The following is a 15267-nucleotide window of genomic DNA, read 5'->3' on the forward strand; positions in this document are numbered from 1 at the left end:
AAAAAGAAAAGAGAAAGAAAGACCTTGAAGGTCAGCATGTTATGGTCATAGGAAGCACAAATCATTCGTAGAGAGCAAACATATCTTTTGGAAACAAGATATTGACGCTAAGAGTTTATTTTCCAAAATAACCGAGATAAGAATGGATGGATTCGTTGAACCAATGAAATAACATAATTTGGAAACATTGGGTCTACTTGTGTAAATCCCAAGCCTTAGTATCATAATGCCATAAGCTGGATGCTTGAGTACCCACCTGGCTGTATGCATGACTAATTTTGCGCGTTGTTTCCAAATCATCATTGTTACGCACGCCTCGTGGAAATAATATGGGAGTTTAACCCAAAACTGACACCCTGACACATGAATTTGTTTTACCCCAAATATCAAAATCGGGCACGCACGATGAAAAGACCATGTTGAGACACAACCTTAAGCTACCTTGAACCTTGGCCCATGAAGAGAATCCACATCCTTTCCCCCGAAGAAGAGGACAACAGAATCTCCTCAAGGGAGAGCGAATAACGAATGCTAAAACCCGAATTCCCAATCAAAGATCGGAAGAAGAAAAAAGAGAAAGAAATGAAAAGAAAGAAAAGGAAGAAATGCAAAGAAAGAAAAGAAAAGGAAAAGAAGGATTCCCGATCAAAGATCGGAAGGAAGTAGAAAGGAAAAGATTGAAGGAAAAGAGAATAATTCCCGATCAATAAAGGAAACCAAGAAAGAGAACAAAAGGTCTTCGGTCCAGATTTTCGGCGAGGTAAATGACCGCCAGCAAAGGGAAAACCCATTTTTGAAGTGGTTCTTCCTTTGGGATTGCCATTCAAGGTCACTCCCGACTAGCGATGTCCCGCCCCACATAAACAAAGAGGAAAAGACCGAAACACCCAGCTTCCTCTCCAAAAACACTACCCTCGAGAAAATCCTATTGATCCATGATCGCGCGTGTAATCTTTTGGTTCGATAGGAAATCATGTGCAAAATAAAGTCATGTTGCAGCTATGGTTTGGAATTAGGGTAAAACACTTACCTGTGTGAGTTTTTTATACACCATGAGTGATTTTATTCCCAATTTCAGTTTGACCCGACGTTTCCCTTGAATGTTCATTTAAAAGCTAAACGTTGACATCCTACCCTTCATTTTCAGTTATAAGGAAAACTATTTTGGCATAAGCATATTGTTTCTCTAAAATATGGTGCTCTCGTGAATGATTTATTTTCTCCTTGCTAAAGCATGTTCGCCTTTTAGGTGAAAGAACCCGGTGGACCATTCGGTCCTAAAATCAAATATTATTCGGAGCCCCATGAATTGATTGTCATTCATGCATCCTCCACCATCGAGTCTGGAGCCCCACGAATTGATTGCCTAGCGCTGTTCGTGCATCCTCCACCATCAAATCTTATTCGGAGCCCCATGAATTGATTTCCATTCATGCATCCTCCACCATCGAGTCCGGAGCCCCACGAATTGATTGCCTAGCGCTGTTCGTGCATCCTCCACCATCAAATCTTATTCGGAGCCCCATGAATTGATTATCATTCATGCATCCTCCACCATCGAGTCCAGAGCCCCACGAATTGATTGCCTAGCGCTGTTCGTGCATCCTCCACCATCAAATCTTATTCAGAGCCCCATGAATTGATTGTTATTCATGCATCCTCCACCATCGAGTCCGGAGCCCTACGAATTGATTGCCTAGCACTGTTCGCGCATCCTCCACCATCAAGTCTTATTCGGAGCCCCATGAATTGATTGGCATTCATGCATCCTCAACCATCGAGTCCAGAGTCCCACGAATTGATTGCCTAGCGCTGTTCGTGCATCCTCCACCATCAAATCCTATTCGGAGCCCCACGAATTGATTCCCTAGCGTTGTTCTTGCATCCTCCACCATCAAATCTTATTCGGAGCCCCATGAATTGATTGCCTTTCATGCATCCTCCACCATCGAGTCCGAAGCCCCACGAATTGATTGCCTAGCATTGTTCGTGCATCCTCCACCATCTTATTCGGAGCCCCATGAATTGATTGTCATTCATGCATCCTCTGTTATCAAGTATGGAGCCTCCGGTGAGGGGGAAATACGGTTTTTTGTTATTTTCCCAATAGGTTCCTTCACCAAACATGTGTATACGTATATATTATGCTATTTTTGTTTGTTTGTTTGTTTTGTTTTGTGTTCTGCAGAGAAAGAAGAAGGAGAGACGGGAGTCACTTATTTCAAATCGTTTTGGGTTGGGACTATTGTGATTGAGAACAATTAAATTCCCATGATGGGCAAAGGATGACCTTCAGGGGTCATCATAGATTAATTACGGAAAAGGAATAAGACGGACAAAATCAGTGTTTTATCTTTGCTTTCCTCCTATCTCCGATAAAAGGTAAGTAAAGAGGGGCAACTTTCATACCCTAATTTCATCCGGGGACCATTGTTTGATGGCATGCAACCTTTGCTTGACCGCTTCGAGGTACTTGGCACCCATTGTTGCACAATACGTGAAGATCCATAACGTGCCAGAAGTCAAAAGAGAGCATTGTTGCACGATCCGTGAAGTTCCGTAACATGCCGGAAATCAAAAGGAAGCATTGTTACACAATCCGCGAGGTTCCGTAACATTCTGAAAGCCAAAAAAGGGATGATTACGTAATCCGTAAGGTTCCGTAACATTACGAAAGGAAAACAAGTATCGTTACGGAATTCGTAAAGTTCCGTAACGTTACGGAAAAAGAATCAACAAAAAAAGGCAAGGGGTGTATTTAGTAAACAGGGGGGTGCAAATAGAAACCAGGCCTACTTGGGCCTTCAGGAAGTTCCTCCAGAAGGGGGTGCCTTCTGGAGGAGGCAACCTAGCTCTCATGGGCGAGCTGGGTTGCAAGCTTCTTCCTCTTTTCCCTATAAATGGAGGGAGGAGGGAAGAACAAAAACGTTCAACCCTCCTGGTATTTGAGGATGCCTTGAAATTAGTGAGAAAAATCATTTCCATGAAGAAAATCCGAGTCGAGGCGCTTCCGTAACTCGTCTGAGATGTTTCCGTGGGTGATTTCGTGGAGATTTTCTGCCATCCTTTGTTCGTTCTTCGTCGTTCTTCGGTCTTCAATCGGTAAGTTCCCGAAATCAAACTTTTCAATTCATTCTATGTACCCTTGGTGGTCCCCATTTGTTTCACGTACTTTTATTTTCATTTCATTTACTTTGGTTCCCCCTTTTGACATGCTTTAGTCATTTATTTAAGTTATTTTCTCACCTAATCAAAAAATAAAATAAATTTCCACCGATCAATTGAATTGTAACATCTGTTAATTTCTGTTAAAATGAAATTTGACCGTTCGGTCATGCCATAACCACGTTGGAAACCAAAAAGAGGTAAAATAAATAATATAATAAAAAAATATCTTTTAGTAAAAATGAAACAAAAAAATCAATCGGACATTTTCTCTTTGGGATTTTTCTTTCTTAATTGAATTGACTAATAACTAAAGTGAAACTAAGGCTAAAATCAACTCACAAAATCAAGCTTTGTCCGTAAAAATCACTGAAAAAACGTTTTAAGGTCCAACACCTTAAACGGTCCTCTTTGCTTTTATCGGTTAACATGGACCGTTCAAAAGCATAAAATCAACACATCACTTTACTGCCTTTTGCGAGAACTACGTAGATCTAATTTCCTCTTCGAAGGAGGATACGTAGGAACAAAAGCCCCGCTTTTGTCAACCTCGTGAGATGGTTAGAAGTCCAACGCCTTAGCTTTCTCACCAAGTAAAATGGATCATTTTAAGGTCCAACGCCTTAAATGACCACCTTCCAAGGAAAAAGAATCACTTGATTCGCCCCTTTTGAAAGAACTACGTAGGTCTGATTTCTTTATCACAATTGAGGAATACATAGGAGCAAGGGAAACACCCTTGTCGATCACAAAAAGAAAAAAATACAAAAAAAGCATAAAAGGACATAAAAACATAAAAGGAAAAATAAAACAAATTGAAGTCATATTTGCACACTTGATTAAAGGCTGTCGTCCCTTGTGACGGACGCGTGGGGTGCTAATACTTTCCCCGTGCATAAATACAACTCCCGAACCTTTCACACTTAAAGTTCGTTGACCACGTCTTTTCCACTTTTTCTGACGTTTTCCTCGAATAAACGTTGGTGGTGACTCCGTGCATTTTCCTTTCTTGGAAGACGCACCTGTGAGCCTCGCGTAGCCCTCCCGCCGAAGGGTAGGTTTCGACAAACTGAAATTGACTCTAGAAAGATGACAAATTTACTGTAGGGGGTTAGTTTTAAAAACCATTTACCAATGGGGGTCTGTTTTCAAACTTTTAACAGGGAGGGTCTGTTCCTCCATGGATGCTGCCAGAAGAACTGGCGATATTGCTGTTCCGCCATTGCAGATGGCGAGAACGATGCTGAGTTGGAGGGTGTACGTTGGTGCCGCCACTGAAGATGGCGAGATGCATGATCCACCAATGCGGTTGGCGAGAAGCGCTATGCATGATCCGCCAATGCAATTGGCAAGAAGCGCTGTTTTTTTTTACATTATTATTATTGTTATTTTAGTGTATGGATGGTACAGAATAAATATTTTTTTATATAACTAAATATAAAAAATAAAATCAATGTTGTGTATGAAATAAATGGACTGAAATAAAAACATTTATCTTATATATTTTCATGATTTTCGATAAACATTAATTACTGTTTTTATAAAATTACTTTATACTAATATCATATTTAAAAAAATATAATTTGAAATGTTCCGCAATTCTGAATGGCGAGACAGGTGCTGTCACAATTTACCACAATTTGAAATGTTCCGCAATTCTGAATGGCGAGAACATAGCTGTTTCAATATTTTTTTAGTGCATTATATTTTCGCTTATATTTTTTTAGTGCATGATATTTACACTGAATCACTAGAATTTATTTCATACACAATGTTGATTTTTTTAGTGCATGATAATTCGTTTAGGAACCAAGTGATGGTCTAATCCATCAATTCATAGACGTGCTCACATCATAAGCCAAAACAATTAATATTCATTAATTTAAATACCATAAATTTTATTTTCATAATTGATACTAAAAATGTAAAATTCAATCAAATAATTAAGCAATGACAATTTATAAAATTTCAACAATATCTTATTTAGATGACATTCGCTTAATTATTTGAGACAAAAGATTATTATAATGAAATGTTAGGGATCAATTAAGAATCTTAGAGATTTTAATTTTGAATTATAAAGTAAATGGTTGTCAAGAATTAATAACAGAAATAATTTTCGAAGAACTCAAACATCATACAATCAGTTTGAGGCTCCAACAGTATGCTTGAGATACCCAAACGCATATCCAAACATATCATAATTATTTCAATTAGAGAAAAATATGTTGAATGCTCTACAAAATTTGGTAAACACAACTAATTCCAAGATGGGTTTGGAAGACAAAATCATCACGAGGAACTTATTCAGTAAATATTAATCAACATAAAAAAGTGTTAATGAATTGCAAAAGAATTTGGCAATAATATTTTATTATAATATAAAATATTTATAATATATTAAAAATATATTTTATGTTTTTAAAAAATATTTATTTCAAATTTTATTATAACATAATTTTCATATTAAAAATATTGATAAAGAATTTTTACACTGAAGCACTATTTTTACAAAACAAATTGCAGTGACTTGCATCTAACAATGTTATATATGATACCCTTGTCTGGAAAGTGGACATATCTCGCCAATGATGAAGGCGAGAGCACCCTTGTCAGGCCTGTAATGCCAATGGAGTTGGCGGATCCAACCTGGATGTATCGCCTGTGGCACGGGCGGCACCCTCCACTCGCCACCAAGCTTCTCGCCAATTTCAATGGCGGTACCCATAAAAAAATAGACCCTGGTTGCAAATTGTTTAAAAAGAGACCCTCTTTGATAATTAGTTTTTAAAACTAATCCCCTTTCGTAAATTTGCCCTAGAAAGTTTGACTCAGTTGGTTTGCTTTGACTCTTTAAGTCTTTTATTAATCATTTTATTGGACTTTAGTTGTGTGTGGAGGTTAATTCAATTCTATATGTTCTTTTATTTAGTAACTAAGAAAGTTTTGCATCCTAGAGGGCCAAGCTTTTTGTTTTTCTAGTAGCATTCTATCAGCACTTTTCAACTACTTTTATAGCTGTTCAATTTTTTTCCAATGTTTATCAATAACAAGTTTGGGTCTAGGTAGGTTCAAGGTTCAGAAGCTTATTGGTTTTGATAATATCACAAGAAAAAATACATCTTAAAAAGCAATTTAAACGTAAAATAATGAATCCTTATACTCTGTCTTTTTCTTATCAAATCTTATTCCAGGTGATTTTATCCATGTTACTGCAATCACATCAGGCCTTCATAGGAGCATGCTTACAATTTATATGCACAACTCTAATCTTATTTTGATACTTATTCCTATCTTACGTTCTTTAGTGGCAATCTTTTATGCTACATTTAAGGTTGATTATACTCTTTTATAGCTGATTGCACTCTATTATCAATTAGTTTTTATTATGAAGTACTTAATTGCCTCTTAGGCTTAAAAGAAAATGTTATGTGGTATTATAAGTTAAGACAATGTAGGTTGCGATGTTGTAGTATAAGTTGAGTTTAGGTGTTGTTAGAATAAATTTCTGGTGTCGTAAACGCATGTAGTTATGATTTTGTTGAAGTTATCTAATAATAATGGTAAATCACATGTTATCCTTATATTATTAGGAATTACAGGCAAATTGACTGCCTCTTCTATTGATCTATCCTGCGTGCTACTATTATGAATATGGGGTTATCAAGAAATATAGGAAGAATAAATAAGTTTATTTTTGTTATGATTGATATTTATAGTTAGCTATATGATTATGCATCGACATCACATGCTTTTTGTCCCTACCAAATTGCATGAGACTAGGAGTTTGTGATTCTGACAAAAAAATTATTACTCAGTTATTGGTTTTGAACAATAATTCAAATAATATCCAGAAGTTGTTGATTTCAGTGTTTTTAGCATATTTGGGGTGTCTTGACTTGCTTGGTTTTATGTTGAGCCTTGACTTCCTTGCTCTCACTCCAATCCAGCCTCACACTAGTTTGTTGCTTGAATTGTTGGTAAGTTTGTCAATCAACTTTTGTATTTCACATGTTAACAATGTGGTTGATGATTCATGTAGGTGGGGAAGTTTTATAACTAATGTTTTTGGGAATGATGATTGATGTAGGTGGTCATTGAGTTCTTTATTGGATTGTTGCTCTATTTTTGGACCATGTTGCTCATCATCACAGGTACAAATGTTTTTTTGTAAACTTTTGATCTTGTTGTTTGTTACCAATGTTTTTATTACTTGTTCACTGCCATTAATGAGAATTGATATATGTTATACAAATTATGTTCATCATGAGTGAACCTTAGATTCTCGTTTGAGATTAAATACAATGATTCTTGCAGATAGTTTGCATTAATCATTGTATTGAATCTTGAATTGTTAATTTTGACAGTTTAGGGAGACTCATATTTTATGGTAGATTCATGCATTATGGTTAAGATTATTTTGTTGAATTTAATGAAATTTCGGTACAATGCATTTCTAGTTGTTCTCTGAGTGCATACTTGATTGTCAGGGAATTAATCTCACCGCTTTCATGTCGTGTACTTGGAGATCAATGCGAAATGCTGTCGAAATTTCATCAAATTTAAAAAAATAGACTTAACCTTGATGTATGAAGCTACCATAAAAAAAATGTCTTCCTGAATGGGATATGGCCACTCCTATAATGAAAAGGTGAGATTTTCATGCATTGAATAACTTTGTGAGTATCACAGAGTTATTATTTAGATGGATCGAAGTTGGATGAATGAAAGTCGCATGAGCCCTACACATGAGGAAGACGTCGAAGAGTTCTTGCAATTTGCTTCCGAAAGAAGTCAACCAGATGGGGATGAAAATTTTTTTTTGTCCTTGTATAAATTGTTTGAACGGAAGACGACAAATATTGGATGACATACGGGAGCATCTGTTGTGTGATGGGATTAAGAAGAATTATACAATAGTGGGTCCCAATCCAAACCGTTTGATGTAGAAATGGGAGATCACTTAGAGGATATGATTCGTGACCTTGGACAAGAATTTTTTCAGCAAGCACATGCCCCTATGTATGATACATTGCAAACTGATTCAAAGAAACCTTTGTATCCGTGGTGCAAGAATTCCTTGACGCTGTTGTCGGCAGTGTTAACTCTGGTTAATGTGAAGGCTAGATATGGGTGGAGTGACAAAAGCTTTAGTTCACTGCTTCAAGTAGTGCATGATATGCTTCTAGAGGAAAACATGTTGCCTAAAAGTTACTATCAAGCCAAGAAGATATTGTGTCGAATGGGTATGGAGTATCAGAAGATTCATGTTTGCCCAAATGATTGCATATTGTACATATATGAATTTCAAGAAATGCCCAAATGCCCTAGGTGTGAGGTATCATAGTACAAAGTGAAGGATGACGATGAGTATAGTAGTGATGAAAACTCAAAGAAGGGCCCCCCAGCGAAGGTGTTGTGGTATCTTCCCGTCATTCCAAGGTTTAAGTGTCTGTTTGCTAATGGAGGTGATGCAAAAGACCTTACATGACATGCAAATGGGAAAAACTGCGATGGAATGCTCTGTCATCCAATTGATTCCTCCCAGTGGAAAAAGATTGATCGTTTGTATCCAAATTTTGGCAAAGAGGCAAGAAATCTTAGGCTTGGACTAGCCACTGATGGAATGAATCCATATGGCAGTTTAAGCACTCAACACAGTTCATGGCCAGTTTTGCTAGTAATTTACAATTTGCCTCCTTGGTTGTGCATGAAGCAAAAATACATGATGTTGTCTATGATGATATCGGGCCCATGACAGCCAGGAAATGACATCGATGTTTATCTCAATCCCTTGATTGAAGACTAGACAAAGTTGTGGGACGAGGGGATTTTAGTGTTTGATAGGTTTCGAAATGAGACTTTTTATTTGCGTGTAATGTTTTTTTGTACCATTAATGACTTGACAAAGCTCATTTGTATGTATTGAATAACAATAATGAAGTTTTGCCATACATCACCATGAAGGTTTAGTGAAGGAAAGTAATCCAAAAATATATGTCAAAGAACAGGGTCTTGAAAGAGCATAACAAGATTTTCCTAGATTGGTTCAAGGATACAATCTTTGTTAATGATAATGCTTCTGAAATGTTAAGAAAGCTAGCAGATGGACCTAAAAGAAATGTTATAACTTGGCAAGGATATGATATAAACAAGTATTCCTTCTATACAAAAGCACAAGACGAGAAAAGTACAATGCAAAACAGAGGGGTTATCCTAAGGGCTGAATCTCAACACTTCACTAGTGTACATGATGACAATCTCTGTGTAGCTTCCATCTCTTACTTTGGTTTCATTGAAGAAATATGAGAGCTTAACTATGCGAAATTCACTGTCTGTGTTTTCAAATGTAAGTGGGTTGACAGCAATATCGATGTGTGGACCGATGATCTGGGATTTACATTGGTAGATCTTAAGAAACTCGCTTACCAGAATGACCCATTCATCATGGTAGAACAAGCTAAACAGGTATTTTATGTTGAAGACCCTTGTGATGAAAGGTGGTCAATGGTTCTACACGGGAAAACAATAGGTGTTAATGTTGAAGATGATGTATATTGATACTTATGTTAGTCCTTTGTCCACACAGATGTCGCCTAACATCGTTGAAGAAGAAATTGACGACGTTCATGCTAATCGTAATGTTCATGATGAAGGAGAATTAATTAACATCATCTAATGTATTTTTTTTATTATGTAATTAATTTCAGTCCATTGAATTACATAAGTTATTGAGTTTTGTTGATAACATCCTAAAATAATGTTTTTTTTTACGGGAAAATGGCTACACAACCTAGCTCTCCTTCTTCTACTAGTGCAGCATCACATTCGTCGTTTACCTTGAAGTAGACAAGAAAGGCCACATGCCTAAGATCATTAGCGATTAGACCAGTTGGGGCAGAAAGACCCCTGGTCCATGTGGATCCTGCTATCGACAAAGTGGACGGTCCCCACAAAAAAAAGTTAAGAACATATTTGAGGATCGTCGCTCGTGATAAAGTGGATGTGACATACAAGAATTGGAAACAAGTTATTATTGCTCAGAAGGATTTGATATAGGAGGATATTCAGGTATTTTAGATAAATGTTGCATTTTTTTTTATTAACAAAAAAATTCTAATTTAGTAACAATAAAATGTAATTTTTTGTTTGTCAGGCTAAATTTGATATCCCTGAAGCATCTGATCTATGGACAAAAAAGAAAATACTTCAGATAGTAGGGGAGCAGTGCAGACAGTTTAAGTCTAACTTGATGTCGAAATAGGCACTTGCAGCTGACAAGGACATTGTCGAGGACACTGTATGTGAAAAGTACGGCATTAGCAAGGAGAAGTGGACCCAATTTTGTCAAAGCCGCAGAGACCCTTCGTGGGAGATAACTTTGTGATTTTCATTGTTTTAAACTTTAAATTCACTTATTATTTTACATTATAATGATAACTTTCAATAATGTTTAATTTTTACTGGATGTGCGAAAAAAGACACAGGTCATCCAAAAACAAAACACTGCCCTTCACGTGTTGTCTCGTGGGGGTTATGAATATCTAGAACAAAAGTTGATGGAGGAGAAGAAAAAGAAACAATTGGAGGAAGCTGCTCAATTCGGAAGCATTGACACCGTGATTGATCCTCCATCTCCCATCAGACGACATGTGAAGTGGAATATGGCTCACACCAAGAAAATTGGGCAAATGACGTTTGAGGCTCAAAGGAAATCGCTGACAAAATTGTAAATCACTTTCAATTGTTAATTGCAATTATTTATGTTTATTGTGTGATTGAGTAAACCAATAAATGTGTTCCTTACAGAATTCATTGGAGGAGCAGGCCTCACAAGGTTTCTTTGTCGCCCATGGACGTCAGGATGTACCGACTGCTGCCATTAGGCAACTAGAACACCCTAGTCGTGTGCGTGTTGCTGGAGCCGATGTCATGATCAAGCAATACTTTGGACCGACTTCAAGGACCTCCTGCACGTCTTCGTCCATGGCTCCCGAAGACCTGGAGCAGCTGACGCAAAAAATCAGGGACCAACTGGAGGAGTCGATCATAGAAAAAGTGACTCGACAACTAATGTTATCCTTCAGCCAGATGCAGTCCTAGTTTCAATTGCTGATGCAATCACAAGGACTCGCGCTGCCTCCTGAGCCTAAGGTTGGTCCTTCAGCTGCTCGTGTCAGCATAAAGGAGAGTTGTGTTGATCCCTCAGGGAACGATCCAGACACAGGTGACTCAGACAAATGCGGGTTACATGTCAAAGAAAATCCTCCTCACCTGGTTGCCCTAGGAAGACTTTATGAGGGGTCCACAACCGTTCACAACATTCATTTACTCCATGATCAAGTCAAGGTTGGTGTTGAGGAGGTTAGAGATGCAAATGCTCCCATTCTTATACCCACTGAAGAGGTTAAGTTAGTGGGACAGACACTTAACACCTTCCTTGCTTGGCCGACACATCTTATCAAGTATTTATCAGAACATTTATTTCAGTGTCATTAAATGCTTTTTTTTCAATTAAAGTGTTCACTGTAATTAAATTATGTTAATTAACTGTGTTGGATAAACAGGGAGCTGTGGGATCGGTGAAACTTGCAGATAGGGTGGATCATGATGTCGATGATCCCCTATATCTGATAACATTGACTATCCCACAACTTTTTCTAAAGTCGTTGCAGGTTATGTGGGATGCTACCGTGTTTGGGGTATTTAATGACAACTTTCCCTTGTACATAAAGCATGAAGATCTATCTGAAATAGCACATGATGGTCAATGTCTCAGCATCTCTGTTATACAGTTGTGGATTATGTAAATCAGTTTACATTATTGTTTACTACCTAACTTATTATTTTAAATTCATACATAATTTACTCTATTTTAACAACAATAGGCATATGACCGAGAGACAAGCATGCGAGTAGGGAATGCCAATGTGTATGGATTCCTTGAGCCACAGTCCATACAAAGATCTGGGTAATCGCAATTTGAACTGGATGCAGAATTCAAGGAGGGATGTATACCTAGGAGCTTACTTGAATGGGTAAGCTAAACTGAACAAATGAATTTAATTAATGTATAATAGTATAATAACTTATATTGTTCTCCACTGTAGTGCACATTGTCAAATGGTCGTCATTTTGCCTAAGGAAAATGTTGTCATTTGGTTTTGTTTGATGCATAACAGGTTAGTCCTATTTTTCAATACATTTGCATTAGCATTAGTCGGGAACATCAATATTTTAATTGTACAATACGCAACCATGTTTGTATTCAATAGTGCTTTGAAAGGACTTGACGATACTCCACAAAGTAAATCCAAGGTTGTTGCTAGGTAGATTGTTGTTAAAGTAAGTTATTTAAATAATGCTTCTAGTTATATTTTAATATTGTGTAGACTAATTTATACTTAACATTGAATATCTAAATTTCATAATGTATTTAGTGTAATAGACAAAAAGGAAACATTGAGTGTGGGTATTACGTCATGCACTGGATGTCAACTATAATCTTTGGAATTTTCAAGAATAATTGGGAAATGACAATTGTTTAATTCAAACATATTTTGTTTTGTTACCATTGGTATTATATATTATTCACTTATGTTTTATTATATCATGCAATATTTCATTGATGCTAGACCATTGGAACCAGAGAGATTGAAGGCGCTTCGCATCCAGTGGGCAACATATTATTTGAAAGTTAAGAATGAAACAATTAGTGTTTAGGCAATTTTGGAATTGTAGTTTAGTTACTTTACATTATTTACAATTCGTGTCTCCTTAACATTAAATATTCTTTTAATTCATAGTAATTAATAAATTTTTGATGGAATTTCTAGTAAAAACTGTTTCAAAACAGAATGAAAATTATATGTCATGGTTCTACTTTTAAAATTTGCATGTTAATTTTGGGGTTATTAAAAAAAGACAACATATTAAAAAAATCCTAAAAACAACATTGGTTTTTTTTTTTTTTTTTGTAAAAAGTGATGTTTTATGTTATTTTAACATCAATTTTTTAAAAAACCGATGTTAAGCTTCATCAATAACATGATTTTTTCCAAAAATCGATGTTGCTGGTAATATAACAACATTGATTCTTACCAAAAATCGATGTCTGTTATCAGAAAACAACATCAATTTTTATTAAAAACTAATGTTGTTTTATCACAGGCAACATTGGTTTTTAACCAAAATTGATGTAAATATACAACATCGGTTTTTACTAAAAACAAATGTTGTCTACATATATTAACATCGGTTTGGGTAAAAACCAATGTTGATACGAAGATATATAACTTTTTTTTTATAATTCTTATTATATAACATCGGTTATTTAAATAACCGATGTTGTAATTTTATATTAACATTGGTTTTGGAATACCGATGTTAACGATAATACTTTCAACGTTGGTACTTTCAACATTGGTTAATAACCGATGTTGAAAGTCCTTAATAATCGATGTTGAAACCCTATTTTTTAGTAGTGCGCATTGTTTTGGACCCCTCCGATTTGGCGTGACAGAGGTGAAAGCGACAGTGAGGGTTCACAACTTCATCATTGATGACGAAACAAGAGCACTGGTGACTTAGGGGTTTTAGGGCTTGGGCGCGAGTGTGAGATCGAGTTATAGTAATGTGATTGAGAATGAAATTTAAGCAGCAATAGGTTCTAGAGAAAACAACCACTACGATTGTTCTAAAAAGTGTCATTAACTCATAATACATAACGACGATTTTTCCATAAATTGTTGTTAATGCGTCCTTTTAATTACAAAAATGTTACCACAAATTTTTCTTAACAGTTTTCATAAAATCGTCGTTGATGTTGCAACTTGAAAAAACTTTTGGTGCATCATATATCTTATACAGGTATTTTGAACTAACAAAATGACCTAATTGAAAAAAATTATATTTTAAACATGTTAATACGAATTCGATAAATCATATGTAGGATATATAAGAAATATTATTATTTTTTTTGTTTGGATGGATGTTTGCCAGCCTACATGGACCCTTTCTCGTCATCATATTGCAATTTTGTAATTTTTTTTTTGTCCAATAGAACTTAATCGAGCTTTGGATTATATGCTCCAAAAAAAAAAATCCATTCAACGTGAGACCTAAGAACAGCCACAGACGTAGATTACCAAAATCAAACTGGTCATCACCTACCCACTCTAAAACATAAAAAAAGGTTAAATCTTCAACAAAGTAAACAGAACAATTCTTATTGTACTTCAAACCCCTTTGGTTCAAAACCATCATTAGTTTACAAAGTTCTGCGGTTGAGTCAATTCATCTTGTTTGAGTTAATTCTTTTCTTTTAACTTGTGAAATATATGTGAAAAAATTGATTAGATTGACTTTTTGTGTATCATTCATCGTCCCACTTCTCCCATTAACTTAAAGCCAAAATCGTGGACCACAGGCCAGGATGTCATGAATAAACCTAACCTCCAACCATAACCGAAGCCATAATTTATTGAAATGCTATCTCTGCGTACCCAATAAGATTTAACCGAGTATGATGACAGAGATTGATCCCTTAATCATACCTCTAAACAAGATTTTGTTGGGAAAGACAAAATTCACCTATAATCTTTAGGTCTTGAGAGTTAATCTCATGATTTTCAGTTATTCAGTTATGAGAATACCTTCTTTTCAAGAAAAAAAAATCTCTCCTTACACGTGTAAATATAAACAAATAAAAAAATTCCTAACCGAATAACCATAGTTACAATTTTATCCACACAAAAATGACAATGACAACCTGTTAAGTAGGCAAGAAATCATTTCTTATATTATCGTATTCGTTTGTTACTGTATTAAACAATGCTAATCTTTTTCCATCACCATCTTTCGTTGTTTATACACTAATAATGACCATTGAAAATATTAATTTTATAGTTTGGCAGGAAAAAAAAAATAGACAAAAGCAAATATGTCTCATTTAAAGGCACAAACAAACACGTGCAATAAACGTACTAAATGTTATTTTTTAATCCGAGTTTAGTTTTGATATATTGTGTAAAATAATCGTTTCAAATCTAATTAAAATTATAACTGTATAAATAAAAATTTACAAATAGATCATAATATACA

This window comes from Glycine soja, chromosome 4, assembly GCF_004193775.1.
Source record: "Glycine soja cultivar W05 chromosome 4, ASM419377v2, whole genome shotgun sequence".
NCBI classification, from domain to species: domain Eukaryota; kingdom Viridiplantae; phylum Streptophyta; class Magnoliopsida; order Fabales; family Fabaceae; genus Glycine; species Glycine soja.